Here is a 20,784-nt window from a genome sequence, read left to right on the forward strand (position 1 = left end):
GCGGATACTGACAGTATGTCCTTAAGGAAGCTCATCTATGATGACAGAGGCCCTCACTGTGCGCTGGCCAATCCGCACTTGAAAGCCACCATTTAGGCAAGATTGTTCCAGACTCTTAGCTGGAGCAAATGGAAGAACTGCCACAAACACCCAGGCACTTGCGGGAAAAGGCCGGCAGGACATAGGACATAAAGAGTCTGTGGGAAAAGGCCAGCAGGAGATAGGACATCAAGGAGGTTTGCTCTCATTAATTAGCCCCAACCAAATAAACAGCAGAGCCTAAGCATCCTAAAAAGATGAGATGAACTGAAATCTTAGTTCGTTTATTCTCATTGTACTCAAGGTAATACATTTATCTCTGGGTGCAGGTTAACCCACATCTGACTGTGATACGTAACTTCGAAATTGCCATTATTTTCTTGGTCCAAAATTGCTTTTTGATTTCTTCTCTGTCTCAGGCTTTTTGAGAAAATTTTAAACTGCCAAGAAGTTTCATTTTTGTGTGTGTGTTTATGCTCGTGCTGAAACTTTTAAGTTTTCTTGTATTTTGTGCCTGTGTAGTTTCTAGGATTTGGAATGTATTGAAAAGTTTGTGGCTGCTAAATGATCAGTACTTGTAAATATCTCATGATATGGGATGTAGTCTCTTTCAAGATTTGTTCTTTTTGCTTCCACTGCTCCTTGATCACAGCAATTATGATCACTTAAATGTCACCTTTTTTTTAATGCTTTTATACTGGATGGGTATCACACTTTGCCATTTTTTATACAGTATTCTCTTATTCTTGAATTCTTTGCTGCAATTTAGTAAGCAGGACATTTTCGGGTCATTTTTTTTTTCAGGACAGGCATAACATGAGGTGCATTTTCTGAATCCCCAAATGTATCTAAGAATATCTCTGTTGCATTTGCATATAAAACCGTACTGGCTTGATATAAAATACTGAGGTTACTTTTTTCCCCCTGCAGAATTACATATTAAAAAAAATTTTTTTTTAACCTTTATTTATTTTTTGAGAGACAGAAAGAGACCGAGAACGAGTGGGGGAGAGGCAGAGAGAGAGGGAGACACAGAATCTGAAGCAGGCTCCAGGCTCCGAGCTGTCAGCACAGAGCCCGACACGGGGCTCGAACTCACAAACTGTGAGATCATGACCTGAGCCAGAGTCGGACGCTTAACCGTCTGAGCCACCCAGGCGCCCCAGAGGAATCAAATTTTTAAAAGCAGTTTTAGGTTTTCAGAAAAAAAAAAAAAAACAATTGAGAGAAAAGTAATCTTGAGTTGGGGTGGTCATTTCTTGCAACCTGTGAACCCGTATCAATACATTAATACTAAGTCAAGTCTACACATTAGGGTTCACTCTTGTATACTACATTCTATAGGCTTCTGGTAAGTATATAATGGCATGCATTCACCAATACGGTGACCTAAAGAATAATAGTTCTTCTGTGCAATCCATTTCTTCATCCCTCCCTCATACCCGCCCCCTTATTCCTTGGCGACTTCTGATCTTTTTACTGTCTCCATAGTTTTATCTTTCCCGGGATATCACATAATTGGAATCATAAAGTACCCTGCCTCTTCACATTGGCTGCTGTCCCTTAGCAATATGCATTTAAGGTTCCTCGATGCCTTTTAATGGCTTCGTGGCTCCTCATTTATTTATTGTTTTATTGCTTAATAGTTCTTCTTTGTCCGGATGGATCACAGTTTGTTTATCCATTCACCTGCTGAAGGACATCTTTGGTTGCTTCCAAGATTTGGCGATTACAAACAAAGCTTCTAACAGCATCTGCGCGCAGGTTTTTATGCGAACATAAGTTTTCAGCTGAAGGAGCCCGATTGCTGGATCATCGGGGAAGAATATAGTTAGCTTCTTTGGTAAGGAAGTGCCAAACTGTCTTCCACAGTGGCTGTGTTATTTTGCATTCCCACCCAGCAATGAATCAGAGCTCCTGTCCCTCCACGTTCTCACCAGCATTTAATGCCATCAAAATTCTGAATTTTGGCTGGTTCTAATAGGTGTGTAGGGGGGAGAGAGAGAGAGAGAGAGAGAGAGAGAGAGAGAATGAGTTGGGGAGGGGCAGAAAGAGAGAGAGAGAATCCCAAACAGGCTCCACACTGCCCACGCAAAGACCGACCTGGGGCTCGAACCCACGAGCCGCAAGATCGTGACCTGAGCTCGAGTCGGACACTTAACTGACTGAGCCACCCAGGGACCCCTCATTGTTTTAATTTACATTTCCCCCCACCCAGGGACCCCTCATTTCCCCGGTGACATATGATGTGGAGCATCTTCTGTTTCTTTGCCATCTGTAGATCTTCTTTGGTGAGGGGTCGGTCCACATTTTTGAGAGAGAGAGAGACACAGACGGAGTGCAAGTGGAAAGGGGCAGAGAGAGAGGGAGACACAGAATCTGAAGCAGGTTCCAGGCTCTGAGCTATCACCAAAGAGCCCAACGTGGGACTCGAACTCACGGATCATGAGATCACGATCTGAGTCAAAGTCGGACGCTTAACCGATTGAGCCACTGAGGCGCCCCTCTCATTTTTCAGTTTTCAGAGTTCTTGAATCTTTTTTTTTTTTTTTTTTTGGAGTTCCTCTTGAATCTTGAACACCAGTCCTTTAGCTGACACGTATTTGGCATAGATTTCCTCCCAGTCTGTGGCCCGTCTTCTCGTGCTTTTCATTGTGACCTTTTGGAAAGCAGGAGTTCTCAAATGGCGTTGTATCTAAAGAAGTCATCACCAAACCCAAGGTGGTCTAGATTTTTCCCCTATGTGTCTTCTGGAAGTTTTATGGTTGTGCATTTTACGTGTAGAGCTCGGATCCATTTGGAGTTAATTTTTGCAAAAGGTGTGAGGCCTGTATCTAGACTCATTATGTTTGCATATGGCTGTCTGGTTGTGTCAGTACCATTTCTTCTGTCTTTTTTTAAGATAATCTTCAGTTTTTTTCTGTCTGTAAGTTCTAGAACTTGCACTTTCCCCCCAAGTCACTGGTTTAATTTTCTGTAGCCTCCAGTCTTCCGTTCCCTGTTTCTATGGACTTTCATTGATCGTTTCCAATTCCCTCTTTACTTTATATCTTCCTTATCTCGGATTCTTTTTGATAAGTGAGCAATGGCCTCTCCAGTTTTCTTTGAGAATGTGAACTATGGATTTTTTTAAAACTTAAATTGTACATGAGGCGCCTGGGTGTTTCAGTCGGTTAAGCTTCCGACTTCGGCTCAGGCCACGATCTCACGGTCTGTGAGTTCGAGCCCCGCGTCGGGCTCTGTGCTGACAGCTTAGAGACTGCAGCCTGCTTCGGATTCTGTGTCTCCCCCCTCTCTGCCCCTCCCATGCTCATGCTCTGTCTCTCTCTGCTCTTGACAATAAATAAACGTTTAAAAAAAACCTTAAATTGTACATAAATTGGATGAGCATGCATCCTGCTGAAGGTCTGTTTACACCTGTCATACTCTCACAGTTACTAATAGCTAAATACACAACAGAGTTCGTGGGAATGCAAGCTGGTGCAGCCACTCCGGAAAACAGTATGGAGGTTCCTCAAAAAACTAAAAATAGAACTACCCTACGACCCAGCAATTGCACTGCTAGGTATTTACCCAAAGGATACAAGTATGCTGTCTCGAAGGGACACGTGCACCCCAATGTTTATAGCAGTGTTATCGACAATAGCCAAAGTATGGGAAGAGCCCAAATGTCCACTGATGGATGAATGGATAAAGAAGATGTGGGATGTATATACAGTGGAGTATTACTCGGCAATCAAAAGGAATGAAATCTTGCCATTTGCAACTACGTGGATGAAACCGGAGGGGATTATGCTAAGTGAAATGAGTCAGTCAGAGAAAGACAAAAATCGTATGACTTCACTCACATGAGGACTTTAGGAGATAAAACAGATGAACATAAGGGAAGGGAAACAAAAATAATATAGAAACAGGGAGGGGAAACAAGAATAATATAAAAAAATGGTATAAAAACAAAAATAATAAAAAAATATAATATAAAAAAATATATATTATATAATAATATAAAAAACATAAGAGACTTAAATATGGAGAACAAACTGAGGGTTCCTGGAGGGGCTGTGGGAGGGGGGATGGGCTCAGTGGGGGAGGGGCGCTAAGGAATCTACTCCTGAAATCATTGTTGCGCTAGATGCTAACTAATTTGGATGTAAATTTCAAAAAAACAAAGAAAAAAAAGAAAAAAAGTAAGGAAAAGAAAAAAAAAAAAAAGAACGGTGTTCAAAGGTGTTCCAGTTTGGACAAGAGATTCTATGGTGACTCTCCATACAAATCTTAGTTATGTGTCCCTGAGGTTCAGCTGAGCCTCGTTTTCACCATGTGCCTCTTCAGAGTTTTTACGGCTAAAAGAAATTAACTGCTGCCCTTTATTATCTTACCCGGTGCAGGGACAAGTCGTTCGACATGTGACAGGATTTCACCCTCCCCCAAACCCCACAGGTCAGAACGACCCTCCCCGTTTTACCAGAGAGGAAACCGATGCCCAGAGATGGGGGCTGGGGAAAGAGAGGGGCTCTGTGCTTTGCTGAACTTTCCTGACTAGGAAAAAGCCTACAGACAGGAGGTGGGAGAGGGCAGTCGCTTTATTTGTCGGGATTTTTTTTGCGGGGGGGGGGGGGGGGAGAGGAAGCAGGGAAGCCCTCTGAATCTGGCAAAGGTGGCCCTTTCCTGAGGCTCCCTGGAGACATCTTCCCGCGTGTGGAACATCTGGGGTGGGAATGGGCACGGAACACGAGCGGGAGCAGAGTCTGACATCTTTTAAGAGCGTGAGGATGACTCCTTCTGCAGGAGGGCCGAGCCAGAAAGGTCATTCTGGGCCTCCAGAAATCCAGCCTGCCTGCCAAATGCATCCTTGTGCCGCACTCCTGACCTTGGGAGATACCTGCACGGCCTCTGTCGGGCTTACGATGAGGTGCAGGAAAAGTACAAAGGCTGAAAACTTGACCGGTCCAGAGAGACTGACAACAACGGGCCAGACGCATTAAACGCTCACAGACCGCGAGGCTGCGCACGACGACCACCCCGGATACGGGGACCTCGCCAGAGATGTGGCCCAGCCCAGACATGCTTTACGCCCGATAATGATCCAAACGGACTCCTCGAGAAAGCAATCACCCTGAATACGCTGTGCCCTCCAGACGTGTAACAGGCCTGGCACACGGGCCACTCCCCTGCTCAGAGCAGCGCTGACACGGCCACCTGCCCAGACCTGCTACCCATCCCGTTCACACCAATGACCTAAGGCGCACGACCACTTGCTGGCACCGTGAGAGGCCCCGCCCACCAGAACTCGGGTGGGTAAGATGGGGAAGGAGACCAAGCTGAGGTTACCTGAAGTTCCCAGCAGAGCAACACCTTCCATCTCGCAGCCATATAAAACCCTGCTACTCAAACTGCGGTCCCTGAAGCAGGCGCCCTGGCGTCACCTACACGTGTGTCAGAAATGCAGAAACTCAGACCTCATAATCCTGCATAATAAATTCATAAAAATCTGCATAATTCCCCAGGTGGCTCATACGCACTTGAAGCACGAGAAACGCTGCTAGAAACGCTTGAATATCTTTCTAGAAGTCTGAGCCGGGCATCATTTTTACAGGATCACCGTAGCTGAAGGAGTGAGCGGGGGGTGGCGCCTGGGTGGCTCAGTCGGCTGAGCATCCATCCGGCTTCGGCTCGGGTCGTGATCTTGCGGCTCGTGGGTTCAAGCCCCGCATCGGGGTCTGTGCTGACAGCTCAGAGACTGGAGTCTGCTTCCGATTCTGTGTGTCTGTCCCTCCTCCGTTCACACTCTCTCTCTCTCTTCTCTGAAAGTAAATAAATAAAACATTTTTTAAAAATTAAAAATTCATAAAAAAAAATGACAGAAAGGAGCAGGGAGCAGCCATCGTTCATGTGAAGATATGCCTGCTCACTCAGGATTGTCGTCATGGGCGGGCAAACATAACAAGCAGGTGGTGATGGCTGACAAGTCACATGGGTTTAGGAAGCTTTGTTTTTCTTAATCTTTTAGAAAACAACCCCAGGATCTGCACACACTTCTCTGAGCCTAATCCAGAGCCAGAAGAGAATTCTGAAAAATTATACACGCTTCCAAGTCTGTTACGGGAATAAGTTTCTGGCAGATTCTGCCTATTTCCCTCAAAATCTGAACATCGTCACAGTCAGGTACTTATTCCTGCCACTCTGACAAGAGCAGGATTATTAACTCTGCCTACAGTAAAATATTCATGTGAAAAATAAAATGCGTTGCAATTTTATGCATTACAACTACCATGAGCTGTTAATGGCTTAGGTGTCCAGACACATCTCATTCCTCACGAGGACTCGTTTCCAACGAGGACACTTCTCGTGTGGCTAATTCGGTCCCCTCGTTTTGAACTATTGGCCACAGGCGTGCTGATTCTTCTGTTCACTTCTCCTGACACGGAATCTGTGTTTGTCTCACAACGAAAGTTGAGACGGATTCTGTCAGAATTGTTTTTGTTCCCTTCCAAATGTTTCAGTTCCAGAAAAAGGGAGAAGGAAAGTGTATCGTTTTTCTTGGCCAGATTAAAATTCCAATTGCCTGGAAGGATGAAGAGCTCAGCAGAAATTGCCTCGCCGGCAACCTTCACCCCAACCCCATCTCTCACACACACACACACACACACACACACACACACACACACACTAAAGCAGCAGTCAGGTGACTCTGGGCTGTTTGCTGCACAGAAGTGATGTATTAGAAAAAAACGAAAGATAGGCACCTGGGTGGACCAGTCGGTTAAACCTCTGACTCGGTTTTGGCTCAGGTCATGATCTCACGGTTCGTGAGTCTGAGTCCCATGTCGGGCTCTGCGCTGACAGTCTGGACTCTGCTTGGGATTCTCTCTCTTTGCCCCTCCCCCGCTCCTTCCTCTATCTCCACTCTCACAAAATAAATAAATAAACATTTAAGAAAAGAGAAAAAGGAAAGAAAAAGGAATCTCTTTCCAGCTCTTGAGCTTTGAATAGCTGTGTTCCCGAAGCATCGCTTTCGGGAAACTTTCTTCCCTGTGATCAGAGAAGCAACGGGATTGTGGGTGAGGGATGCCCATCTCCACCAGAGGAAGGAGGACTTTTTCTTTGTACAAAGGTACTTCTGCTCACCAAGCAGGGAGCCTGCGTGGCTGTGCACACCCACAGGGCACACTGTTTCCTGTGTGGACCATCCAGACGGGTGTCTTTTTCTGATTTGCGCGAAGGCAACATAAATGCTCACGGAGACCCGGGGGTGGGGGTGGGGGGTGGTCCTGAGCAGGAGGCTCTGTTTTCCGCACTTAAATTAGGCCAAGGAAGGTCAGGAAGTAAGGAGAGGAGCTGGGTCTGCTGCCCCATGGAGATTCCTGGGGAGAGAGGAAGACTCTAGAGAAGAAATGGTTACGGTTACGGGACATATGTGGGCAGAGGGAACTTACCTCTGGCTGTTTCCTGTATGGGAGCAGGGAGCAGGGGCAGCAGCTTCTCTGCTGCCCCCAGGGGGATAGAGGGCCAGCTCCATCATGAACTTCACAGACAAGGAAACGGAGGAAGGAGAGGGCATGCACAGAGGAGGCTAGCTGGGGAGGGGGGAATCGGAACCAGAACCCCAACGATCAACACCTGTTTTTCCCTGACCTGTGGCCCCCTCTCCTCACAAATGCACACCTTCTTATAATAGAAGCTTACCAGAATTTGGGGTGGGGGGAGTGGGGGACAATGCAAAGGGCGGTGGACCCACAGTGGACCAAGTTTAAATTTCCTCCATGATGGTAGAATAGGAGCTTGGGTTAGAAGATAAGTGGTTACAGGGGGTGCCTGGGTGGCTCAGTCGGTTAAGCATCTGACTTCAGCTCAGGTCACAAACTCACGGTTTATGGTTTCTTTTTTCTTTTTCAACGTTTATTTATTTTTGGGACGGAGAGAGACAGAGCATGAACGGGGGAGGGGCAGAGAGAGAGGGAGACACAGAATCGGAAACAGGCTCCAGGCTCCGAGCCATCAGCCCAGACCCTGACGCGGCGCTCGAACTCACGGACCGCGAGATCGTGACCTGGATGAAGTCGGACGCTCAACCGACTGCGCCACCCAGGCGCCCCTGGTTTATGATTTCAAGCCCTGCGTCAGGGTCTGTGCTGACAGCTCAGAGCCTGGAGCCTGCTTCAGGGTCTGCGTTTCCCTCTCTCTGACCCTCCCCTGCTCACGCTTTTCTCTCTCTCTCTCTCCCTCTCTCTCTCTCTCTCTCAAAAGCAAATAAACATAAAAAAAAATTTTTTTAAAGGAGATAAGTGGTTACAGGAAAAAGGAAATAAAATAAATAAAAGAGGGTACATTTTTGCTTCCCTGTATTTTGTAGGCTGAGTCATACCTGCTATCCTTCCTTCTGCCCAGTCAGGCACCACTGTTTATTTTGAGACAGAGATTTCTAATACTACCTAACATCATGCTTTTAATCAGCACGAAGTGCATATTTTTTAACTTGGCAAACGATGTAGTTCCTTAGAAAAACATTTTTTTTAATGGCATTGGTTCTCAAAAACAACATTTAAAGACTTCTTAAGCAAATTCAAATTTCTCTGATATTAAATGGAAATATCCTGACCTCTTACATTCTAGACAGAGTTTGCTAATAGTACAAATATTTCAGAATTTATTGGTAAAATAATAGTCTGTATTAAGTTCCAATTATTCTGTTAATGTTTAAACCATCTTGGGGCTCCTGGGTGGCTCAGTCAGTTAAGTGTCTGACTTTGGCTCAGGTCATGATCTCACGGCCTGTGAGTTCGAGCCCCGTGTCGGGCTCTGTGCTGACAGCTCAGAGCCTGGAGCCTGCTTCGGATTCTGTGTCTCCCCCTCTCTCTGCCCCTCCCCCACTCGTGCTCTGTCTCTGTCTCAAAAATAAATAAGTCTTAAAAAATTTTTTTACACATCTTAAGTTACCTAAGCTCAGCATGTTTGTCCTCTCATTTTCAAGAAACAAATTCGTTTTGCGCCCCAATGAAAAGGTACACTTGTATAAAAAAAGACGTTTCAAACAAAATGGGACATTTCGACCCATTTTTAAAAAGCAGCAGCCTGGTAAATAAATACAGGCATGTAAATAAAGGTCTCTGGCTTTCTTCTCTTCCAATAGTTGGAAGAGACGAATGAAAAAGAATTAATACAGTAATTTTCCTATTTGGCTCCCCTTCTAAACTTTCTTCAGCTCCCCAGCATTTATACCAAATTTGCCTTAGTTCTTATTTGAAGGGGACAGTCATAGAAAAGTCTTGAGAAGTGTTATAAAGTTTCCTAATTAAGATACACATTTTTTTCTAATACGGATTAAAACAAATGTTTTCTGTATTTACAAGCGTTCGGTATAACAGCAACAACATCCCTCTGGTTTACAAGTCAAAAGTGAGGAAAAATACACGTCGCCTTTTGCTTTTACAGAAGCACACACGTCACGTACACCCCGATTCAGACACACAGCCTGAAATCTAAAGCACACAACGCAAATGGTCACAGGGGGTAAAGTGATCTCTTCCGGAAGACTCTCCCCGGTAAGCGTATCGCCCCCTTTACAAAAACGCCACATAAGCTAATTCCCGTCCTCCCTCTCCCTCTTAGACGTTTAATTTCAAGTGCACGCTTGTATGGAGCCCATGTTACGCTTGCTGTTCTGTTCTATTCAACTAGGTGTTGCTCGAAGGTACGTACAGACGTGGTTTAGACTTCAGGACTTCATGCCCCCAAGGTTAAGGCCGCGTACCTTTCCCATCTCCGGCGGGAGTGAGAGACAGAGACACGGAATCCGAAGGAGTTAAGACGGACACTGACTTCCCCACATTCGTCTAACGAAATCCTCAGAAGTGACCGATTTAAACAACTCCACTTCCCATCCTCTCCTGAAGTTGGGGGAGAAGAGGAAGGATGTTTATGGTGGTTGTTGAGCGAGGCTTCAGGGAAAGCTCCCCCCCCCCTTTTTTTTTTTTTTTTTTTTTTGGCTTCCTCTTCTTCCCCATCTTTTTTGCAGGGAACAGAAAACAATGACCACGGTACGGTGTCTACACCTTGGGATCTTGAGGCTTCAAGCTCTTGTATTAAGGGTGGCTGAGCCAGACGGCAAGGGGGCTGAATCCCTCACGACGGGATGGGACCACCATTGCAGAGCATGAGGTAAGGTTCCATCGGAGAAGCAGCATCACTAATGTGTGTGTGTGTGTGTGTGTGTGTGTGTGTGTGTGTGTGTGTCCCATGACAGAGACTGAACCTTGAGTAACTTCGGGAGCAGGTTAAGCCCTATCTGTAAGGCTGTGGTCCTTGTACCTGATGCTAGAGTCTGCACGCGGCTGAGAAGGAAAGATGGACATGAGATGAAAGAGAAGACCAACCGGAACACTCTGGCACCATCTGGAGTCCTTGGGACAGACTGGGCCCATGTTAGGCCTTACTGACCTGACAGGTGGAAACAGCCCTTAGACACTGGGGACTTTCACGGTGGAGCTAAATGCACACACCTGACCCGGTCATCCAAGAGGCTAAGAGGATCTGAGAAAAGGTGGAATGAGTGTGGGTCCTCACATCAATGAGGTGGGCCAGCAGATATATGAGAACACCCGCGTTCTCAGGTGACCCCAGAACACAGGATGGCTGCCATGGCCCTTCTCCTCCCCACATTTCCCCAAGAACCTCTGTGCAACCCCCTCTAACCAGGGACACACGGGAAAGGGAATCCCAGAATACGGAGCATCACACAGCTTGGAGGCTGTCACATCCTGTGGTTCGTTAAGTTTCCTTTTTTTTTTAATTAAAAAAAATGGTTTTTTCACATTTATTTATTTTTGAGAGACAGAGAGAGACAGAGCATGAGCAGGAGAGGGGCAGAGAGAGAGGGAGACGCAGAATCCGAAGCAGGCTCCGGGCTCCAAGCTGCCTGCACAGAGCCCGATGTGGGGGCTCAAAACCACGGACCGTGAGATCTTGACCTGAGTCAAAGTCGGATGCTCAACTGACTGAGCCACCCAGGCGCCCCTACATTTCCTTTTTTTAGAACTACTTCATTTGAAACACTGTTAGCAATGAAATACAATCCCTAATGGATGCTGGGCCCCTATAAAGAAATGTTGACTCGTGGCTGAACTAAATAACGAATGTGACATGTGGACTCAGATAACTTCAACAGAAACTTTCCTTGTCTTGATTGCATGTGAGACGCCCCTTTAAAGAAAACTATTGAAAACCTTCAAGAAAAGCATACTTGGAGAAGGAAAAGTTAAAAGGTCAAGGCATTGCTAGAGAAGGGCAGAATGAAAGCATCATCTTCTTCATTCCGGAAAGAAGGCCAGGAAGGGATAGGTCATTGTCTATTTGGCAACAAAAGACATGACCAAGAGAACTGTGGGGCTTGTAAAGAAAATTCTGAAAGGTTAATTCCGGGATGAAGGGACAGCATCGCAATGCCAAGTTGTTTTTTAATTTTATTTATTTTTTCTGAGAGAGAGGGAGCGTGTGTGAGCAGGGGAGGGGCCAGGGTGGGGGAGAGAAGACAGAGAGAAAGAGAGAGAGAAGAGAATCTTAAGTAGGCTCCATGCTGCGCATGGGGCTCGATCTCACGACTGTGAGATCATGACCTGAGCTGAAATCAACAGTTGGGCACTTAATCGACTGAGCCACCCAGGCGCCCTGAGTTGTTTTGCTTTGTGGCGTAACAGGCACTCTGTTATGTGACATAAGCTTTTGAAGTACAAGCATTTACGTTTTAAGCCCGTTACTGTGTTGTTACAAACAAGACAATTCCTTGAAATCTGGGAAGGCGGGCGGCACACCACTTGTGTCAGGTGGATCGTCTGGAACTGAGCGAGGACCGCAAGCAGGTTAGTGGAAGCGGGGGCTACCTGTGAACAATAAAGGGGGCAGGAAGCAGAATGGGGCAGAGAGAGCTTGCAGATCCTGAGGCGGACCTGACTCTTTGGGAAGAAAGGGGAGGGAAGCAGGATTCTCCGCGAAAGCCTCAGATTGTGATGCAGATTTGACAAGGTTCAGGTGAATCCAAAGGGGAGCCCTGGGAGAGCCCCACATCTGGCAGAAAGGGCCAAGCCCTAGGATTCACGTCACGCTCAGTCGCTGGTTGGGACATTTCTTAGAAAGAATGTGGTGTCGGCTCAAAAGCCGGGTTGGATCCTGAAGGTGCTGACACTGGAGGCTGTCAGCCAAGCGCACTCCCCATCCCGGCGATCAGCGGGACCTTCCTTGAAGGAGATCTACGCAAGCGGGCTTCTGTGCCTGCCACGGCACGGTAATGATAGATAGATCCTTTCAACACGAGAGACAAACCCATGTCTCAAAGCCAAGATGATAAGAATACTTATTAGGGCAGCGTGGCTTGCCTCGGACCAGAAACTCATTGGGAAGAACGATTAAGAAATGAATGGGTCTCTACCAGGACATATTACTCTTGATTTTGAGCTGGGAGGTTGTGCTGTGTTCACCCCACACCCCGAACTGGACTGGAACACGGGTTGACATTTATCCACGGTGTTCCCTGTGGCCAAATTCAGTGACTTTTCTCCCCACTCAGCACACATTCTCCAGGTGAGTCAGGCTCCCGTATCTCCCCCACCCAAAGCCCCGCTGTCCCCGCACCCCAACCTCAGGCTTCCTACCTTCCCTAATACCCTAACTTCCCACCAAAGTGTACCTGCTCTGTTTTTCGTTGGCAGACTGACAACCGAGGCTGAAAACTAATTCGCTCAGCTGATGAGAGCATGATGATCGCCTTATTTACCCCTACAGAATTCACCCAAAGAAATGGCTAGCCAAGGGGGGTGGGGGGGGGTGCGGATTTCCTTTCATTTGTTCAGGCCGATGTTGGTGAAATTTTGGACAATGTTGGTAGGTGGTATTTGCCGTTTACATCGAGAAGGCAGCAGCTTATGCTAAATATAATGGCTAATTATAAATTGTATTTTATATGGAATAAAATAATTCCGTATTTTGCTCCCAAAAGGTACTCATTCCTGATTAACGACCTCAGCAAGTGGGTAATGATTATTCATCGGCCTCTTTAGGAACTTTAATCGTGTGGAGGACTTTCTAGACTTCAGATGGACTACTCTAGATAGAGGCAAAGAAACAGTAATCAAGTAACAAGTAAGTACCTGCTGGATACAGGGGATGGTGCTTGGTACTTTAAGGGTACCACGGGTTTAATTTAGCTGTCCGACAAATTATACACTACAATGCCATTTTACAGATGAGGGTCAGAAAAGTTCAACGGCCTAAGATCAGTCAACCAGCAAATTATAGTGGTCAAGCCTGATGCAGATCAGGTCTATCGGGCTCCCCGCTCTTTTACCCTATTCTTTCTCACCCTACAATTCACAATTACTCGGACTTGCGACTTGAACTCCACCTCCATTGACATTAGCAGGGTTTAACAGTTGGTGTGCTGGCTGGTGGCGGGGGGGGGGGGCAGCTGGAATTACAGAGAAGATAAGATTGGCCACGTGTCGATGACTGCTGACACAATTACCCCACACCATATTGGGGGAGGGTTATCACAAATTTCTTTGCTTTTTATATATTTGAAATTTGCCATAATAAACGCTGGCTTATAGGAATGTTCATTCTGTAGAGGCTTTCGATAGCCACAAATGCAGGATCCCAACTGGCAATACACACACACACACACACACACACACACACACACACACAGCTAAAAACTTCTTCTACAGCAGACAATGCAGATATTAATCAGTTGTCAAGGTGCAAAACCAAGTCCAGAGATCTCGGCGTGCCCCACATACATCAGTGGGAGCAAATGCTCCCTTTCTGTGAATGAATCACAGCATTCAGCTCCACTCTGTCATGCTCCTCGCCGTTTGCTCAAGCCCAGCCAAACCAAACGAGGGATCACCAGTGGAGAGAACTGCAAATGTTTGCAAACTGTGAGCAAATGAGGAGAGAGTCCCACATTTAGAGAGACATGAATTATTGTGTGCAGGTATAAATAAACATTGTTCTCTGCTCAGGGTCTGTCAGCACCTCCGTGCTCCACACAAACTCATCCAGAGATAAATGAGCTAGTGTTACTCATACCTGATGAGCTCCAAAAACCACCTGAAGGGGCACACGCTGTACTTTGCTAAGCTTGTTTGCAAAACTCAGCCCTTGGAATACAGAGCTGCCCACAAAGCACGCAGCCAACTCTGAAATATGTGTTTTTAGGGAGCCATGAGGGCAAAACGGGTGTTCTCTTTTGTTGACCCACGTTCCAGGTCTTGGCAGTGGGCGCTCCGGGAGTCCAGGAGTCCACAATTATTTTCCCCTCTCCCTTGTCCATTTTTTAATTAAGGCACGCTTATTATATGATATGTTTTAAAATACAATCAAAAGGAACATTTAAAATTGCCTTAGTTCTCCCAACCAGAAGTAACCACTGCTAATTTTGAACACATGCTTCTAGAATTTTTAATGCATGTATAAAGTCTACAGAATTAAAAGAGGAACATAGTGTAGGTAACCTGCATTGTTCATTCAAAAAGAGCCTATGAACGTTTTAATGCCCATAAACAGCCTTTACAACGATATTTACAATGTCTGAGCATATGGACATAAAATAATTTATTTAGTCAAGACGTATTATTGGAGATTTACCGGGAACTGAACCTTTGGGCCGCTCTCAAATTTAATTTTTGCTCCTGAAACTGAGCTTGAGTGACTATTTTCATAGACAACTGTTTCTACCAATCCATTGTAAGGATAAATCCTTAAAAGCAGAATGCACAGATTAGAACTTTTGGAGGCTTCTTCTAGAGAGTACACACGATCCTGTTCCTCATCATCCTACAATTAATAGCACTGACTGATAACTATTCTTTTTTTTTTTTAATTTTTGCCAATTCAAAAGATATCTTTGCATTATATCACTTTTTTAAATTTGTGCTTCTCTTACATTAATGATACCAAAGTTTTTTTTGTTTATTTTTAAAAAATTTTTTAACGTTTATTTGTTTTGAGAGACAGACAGAGTGCGAGCAGGGGAGGGGCAGAGAGAGAGGGAGACACAGAATCGGAAGCAGGCTCCAGGCTCTGAGCTGTCAGCACAGAGCCCAACACGGGGCTCAAACTCACCAGCCGGGAGATCATGACCTAAGCTGAAGTCGGACGCTCAACCAACTGAGCCACCCAGGCACCCCAATGATACTGAAGTTTTTATCATATTTATTGAAAAAATGTGTATCTTCCTCTCTGTGCATATGCTTTTGTGCATTTAGTATTTATCTCTAAGGCTGTTCACATCTCAATAGCAGTATTTCCTTGTCTGTCCTGTGCGATGCAATTTTCCCCCATTTTTGACTTGATTTGTTCTTTGGAACACAGAAAAGTTTAAGATTTTTAGGTTAAAAAATGCACACACCTTAATCTTTATGGATACTATGATTTAAGTTGTACATGGACTATCCTTCCCAAGCTTATCTGTTCTTTTCTTAACTCGTTTAAAATTTTTAATCTATCTGGAATAAACTTTAGAGAGTAGTGTGAGGTATAGACATGACATTTTTTTCTCCCCATGTGATGAGTCAGTGGTTCCTACCCTGTTTTTAGTATAAACACTCTAATTTGTTGTGATGAGCACTGGGTGTTATATACAAGCGTTGAATCACTGTATTGTATACCCGAAACTACTATTACACCATATGTTAAATTCAATTTAGATAAAAATTTATGTATATATGTACATATAAAAATAAGAATATATACATATACATGCATATATATGCACTCTTTTCCCTACTGATTTAACCTATCGCCCTTATCTAAATATGCTAGATACTTACATAGTCTTTGGTCTGTCCTCATTCTTTTCATTCTGTTTCAGTGGTCTTGGCATCTATTCTTGGGCAAGTACCACCAAGTTATTTTAGCTACTGGTCACTTTCTTTTTTTAAAAAATTTTAAAAATGTTTTATTATTTATTTTTGAGAGAGGCAGAGCATGAGCGGGGGAGGAGCAGAGAGACAGAGAAGGAGACACAGAATTTCAAGCAGGCGAGCCTGACGCGGGGCCCGAACCCACAGACTGCGAGATCATGACCTGAGCTGAGGTCTGACGCTCCACCGACTGAGCCACCCAGGCGCCCTGCAATTGGTCACTTTCCAGACGTATTAATACCTTAGTGGAGAGCCCTATCTTATTCCGTTTTGTTTTCCGACTTTTCTTAGCTGTTCTCTCTCATTATTCTTCCTCAAACACTTTGGAATCATTTAGGCACTATGTCTGGGATTACGTTACAGCCATAGATTACGGTGCAGAGAATGAACAGCCTGCGATATTCTCTCTCCTAACACAGAAAGCTGGTGTCTTTTCATGCATTGCAGTTACGTTGGGTGGGGCCATCTGATCAGTTCCGAGCAGTGAGCTGGGAACGTCAGAGACATTTACCACGTATGATCAGAGGGAATTAAGAGCATATGTGAGTCTTTCACATTCTCTTCCTCTGAGGTGGTGACCATAGAGGCCATATCCTGAGAATGGTGGAGTCACAAGGTGGAAACAGCCTGGATTCTTGAAGTCCTGCTTGGAGGACGGTAATTCTGAAGTCACCCGGCCCGCACTAAGCTTGAAGTGAGCAAGACGTAAACCTTTGGTTTGTTTCAAGCCATATAGGTCTGCGGCTTTGTTTATTACCGTAGTATAGTCCCTTAGTAAAGGCTGCACATTTCTTAAGTATTGAGAGGTCTCTTGTTAGATAAGGGAGTCACACTTTCACTTCCTGTGATGTTCCTTTCTACCGGACAGGGGACCCATCTGCCTAGCAGGAGAGGAAGGGGACAGATAGATACAAGGCAGGAGCCTAAGAGCTCCTGTTCCTGATTGTAGTTCTAGCTCACACTCGGCCAGGGCTGCAGGGCAATGCTCCAGGGTGGTTCTTCCCAGAGCAGACCCACTTCCTGTCTTAAGCTGCTGACCTGCTTTCCTGAGCCCGGGAACTCGTTCCAAGTAGAAAGGCCACCGAATGCTTCAGGCAGCCTCTGTGTCTGTACCTGAGACGCTCAATCCTGGATTGTTTGTCCTGGCTCCCGGCCCCTCTAGCTCTGAGTCCGGGGAGGCGGGCATTGGTTGAATTCTGCTTGGTGGCCCCTCCTCGTTCTCTGTGCAGGAGTCTCACCCTTTATGTGTCCTGAAATCGCGGACTGATGGGCTCTTGTCACAATCTGGCCTCACCTATGCTCTAAATTTGCAGGAGTTCTTAGAAATTCCAGCCAAGTGGGCACCACCCCCGATTTCACAGGCACACATGTTCTTTTCATAGAGAATGTGGAGGTGTGTGGGGGGGGGAGGGGAGAATTAATTAAATGTGTGAGTGCAAATCGTCATTTTAGACTAGTGGTTCTTTCATGGGTATTTTCAGGAGAACGTGGAAAAACTAAGTGCAAACCCAGATGTCAGTGGAGGGAGCAAGTTATCCCCACCCCCCCCCCCACCATCCTCTCTGCACGTGCAAGAAAGTAGCACTACCTGGATTTATGTTCCCACTGAAACTTCCCTTAGAAAATGGAAATGATTACGGTCAGTTTCAAATGATATTTTTCCCTCGGTTGCATAAATCAGGCTAGCCAGAACTCAGGTGATGTTCTCCTTTGCTTTCCCGCCCCGGTTCCTGCTTTTTCAAACACCCATTCATGAATGAGATCTTATCTGTGGCAAAGGTCTTCGCTAACCCTGGGGTAAAATATATTAAATACGAGTATTTTTTTTTTCACAGAGCAAAAACTACTCAACTTAAATGCCTATCAGATTATACCCTTTCTAATATTTTTGGCATGAAAATGATCTATCTCTTATGAAGCAATCTTAACGTACCCTGGATGGTAGTTTGATTTGTTTTAAAACGCCTTCACGGAGTTGTGGGCAATGCTGTGTTTGGTTTCTACATGATTTTTGAAATTTTTTGTGGTCTATACAATCCCAGACCCTAGGAACCACTGGAATGCATCTTCAAATAGTTGCTCAACAAGTGGAATATTTTCTGAGCCTTTGCATTTCTGAGAATGCCCGCCTGTCCCACCGAAAGACGAATTGTTGGGTATAAAGTTCTTAGCTCATAACTTTCTCTACCTCAAAACCCCGTGGAGTCATTTGGCATCTAACTGCTGCAGAGGAAATGTCTGAGATCAACCTCTTGTAAATAAATTTTTACTGAATAGTTGCAAGACTTTTTGTTTTTTCACTTACACCTTCCTGTTTCTCGAGGCATTGCTGTACGATTTCCCCAGGGCCTTCACTGAGATGGCGCGTGTGGTGGCTGATGGCCAAAGGGAGAGATTCTAGAATCATCTAACTTCGAATCTAGTTCCATGCTTCACCAGCCACTGTACCCTTGGGTGGTGTTAGAGGTCACACTGTGTCCGCCAAAATGAGATGCTCAAGTCCTATCCCCCAGGGACCCATGAACGTGACTTTAGTCGGAAGTAGGGTCTTTGCGGATGTAATCGAATGAAAAGGAGGTCGTTAGGGTGGGCCCTAGTTCAGTGACTCATGTTCTTATAAAAGGGAGGTTGCAACACACACACACACACACACCCCCCAAACACCTCGTGAAGACACAGACACAGAAGGAAGCTGGCCATTGAAGACAGAGGCAGAGGTTGGAGCTCTGCGGCCCTAAGCCAAGAAATGAGAGTTATCAGAAGCTGGAAGAGGCAAGGAAAGTCCCTCCCATAAAGGCTTCAGAAGGAACACGACCCTGCTGACATCTTGATTTCAAATTTCCAGGGGAGACAACCATTGTTTTAAGCCAACCAGCGTGTGGTCCTCTGTTACGGAAGCTCTAGGAAACGAATGTGGATTTCTCAAAGACTATGCACTTCAATTACTTTATCTATAAAAGGTGGATAATAACTTGTGATAAGACTATAGGGAAGGCGAAATATGATAAGATAGCAGAAGCTACTAAGTTCTGGCAGGCAGGAAGAATCTAATGAATAGGTTGTACCATCAAGGTGTCCCTGCTCCACCCTCCCATCACCTTCTTTGGGTAGCTCTCTCTCCCGGAAACGTTTTTTCTGCACTCTTGACGTGTTTTTTTTATACAAAGCTTATATGGTTTTCATAAAATAATGAAGTCATTTGCCTTAACTGTGGAATTCCTGGGCCACCCCCAAAGATTTTTGGTTCAGTAGGTCTTAGGTAGACCTCCAGAATGAGTATTACTTGGGGGTGTCCAGACATGAACTCTCATTAAATACGGAAAGTGCAATGTAATTTAAGCGGCAGACCTGGTATTAGGATTCCTGTTCTATAAATATGGAAACTGAGGTCAAAGGAAATTTAACCCAAGTCAGAAAATGTAAAATCAAGTAGTTGTGTGTTTTTTTTTTTGAGGCTGAACTTCAAGAACTTCACTAGTTGGATGAAACGTGAAACTCTAGACTGGTATGAAAAAATGCCAGATAATGAGGACTCCATAATACATAAAATATGGGAGACGATCCAGTATTAGGATTAAGAACACATGGAATCGGAAAGGTTTAAATTCTACTTGTGGCGCTTACTTTCTAGCCGTGTGAACTGGAGAAAACTATTTAGCCTTTGATGGCTTCAAACTCTTCTCATCTGAAAACGGAAACAACCCCTCTCAAGGTTCTTGCGGAAGTGACTTGAGACGCCACGACAAGGCATTTAATACAAAGTAAGTGCTAGATGAGTGACGTTACTTTTGTACACACGCATTGTTTTTGATTTCAAAAAAGGGGCCAACATGTTCACTCTCTGCTCTTGACTGGCCTTGAATAAATGCAGGGAGAAAGGAAGTCCAGAGGTGAGAATTAGGACCTGATTTTAGAAAAGATGTGATGTCCATGCTTTCCTGGGAGCTTATAAATGAGTATTGTTGTGAGAGTAACTTCTCTGGGATTCTTCTGATTAATCTGCCTTATTAATTCGTCTCCTTGTACCTTCGAATTCTCTTATTTTTATAATATTGACGGCTCACTTGCCAAAATACCTCAGAACCACTTTTAAGAGTTCCCAGTAGCTAAGAGAAAATGCGTGCTTGAGGATGCTCTTTCTGGGTTATGATTTTCTCAAGGCAGAGCGCCCAACAGGCCTTGCCTCCTGCCGTGCATGAACATTTCATCCTATTTTTCCACTCGGCCCCAGGATGCCGTGGAGGGGACCAGGAAAGGAATGCTTTCCTGGTGTGGGGAAGCAGGACAGTTTGATGTCATCAGAGGAGTTGGGCACACAGAAAATAGCAAGCAAAAGGACAGGAAGCTGATGTGCACAAAACCGCTTCTTTTATTTTTGTGTTACCTAAACCACTGTGGATTTCTGTATCGTATTAGAAACAGCCCCCACGTTCAAATTTATTTTTGTGGAACGTGACCTGCTTTTCGGGTGTCTGACAATGATTCCAGGTGTTTCTCTGCATCCTCTGTCCTCAACAAGCTTTGAGGCCAGGTTGCTGGTCTCCCCTGTCCTACTTGTGGAACTGATCAATCATCCAGGATGCAAGGAACAGGAAACTACACGCTAGCTTAAGCATAAAAACACGCCTGGAGAAATAAGTCTGCAGATAGACCTAACAGCCTTGCTGCAGTGACTCAACAATTTCATCCACAAACCGGGCTCTATTCTCTCTCTTACACCCTGCCGACCTCTGCTGGCCTCTTCCTAGTCGCAATATGGCTGCCTTGGCTCCGGGAATCACACTCTTCAGCCCTGCTTCCTGAGTATAAAATGGAAAGATCAAGAAAGCAC

General features: G+C 45.2%; 1 protein-coding gene and 1 long non-coding RNA gene across 26 annotated transcripts in view; one reads left to right on the top strand and one right to left on the bottom strand.

Moving 5' to 3' along the window:
• LOC123381925 overlaps nt 1–20,784 on the bottom strand; it is a 234,598-nt gene that overhangs the window by 208,668 nt on the left and 5,146 nt on the right. For 19 of the 23 annotated variants that reach the window (XM_045044615.1, XM_045044604.1, XM_045044613.1 and 16 more), the window contains exon 1: nt 5,371–5,787. The exons of 1 other annotated variant lie outside the window; for it this stretch is intronic. The gene's annotated coding sequence lies outside the window, so the exon portion shown is untranslated. Of the gene's footprint in view, nt 1–5,370; nt 5,788–20,784 lie in introns of those variants that run through there. 3 more of the 23 variants (XM_045044602.1, XM_045044606.1, XM_045044612.1) reach the window with 2 other exon arrangements.
• On the top strand, nt 1,271–20,163 carry LOC109494201. 3 transcript variants are annotated; one of them, XR_002148856.3, is made up of 6 exons: nt 1,271–1,882; nt 9,472–9,581; nt 9,718–9,730; nt 10,055–10,197; nt 13,028–13,170; nt 17,789–18,251. It is a non-coding gene; the product is annotated as an uncharacterized LOC109494201 (long non-coding RNA). The 3 variants fall into 3 exon arrangements; XR_006589531.1 differs by lacking the exon at nt 17,789–18,251 and adding an exon at nt 19,585–20,163 and having other exon boundaries at nt 9,472–9,730; XR_006589530.1 differs by having other exon boundaries at nt 9,472–9,730; nt 17,789–18,252.

The sequence above is a fragment of the Felis catus genome, chromosome E1 (assembly GCF_018350175.1).
Source record: "Felis catus isolate Fca126 chromosome E1, F.catus_Fca126_mat1.0, whole genome shotgun sequence".
Classification (NCBI taxonomy): domain Eukaryota; kingdom Metazoa; phylum Chordata; class Mammalia; order Carnivora; family Felidae; genus Felis; species Felis catus.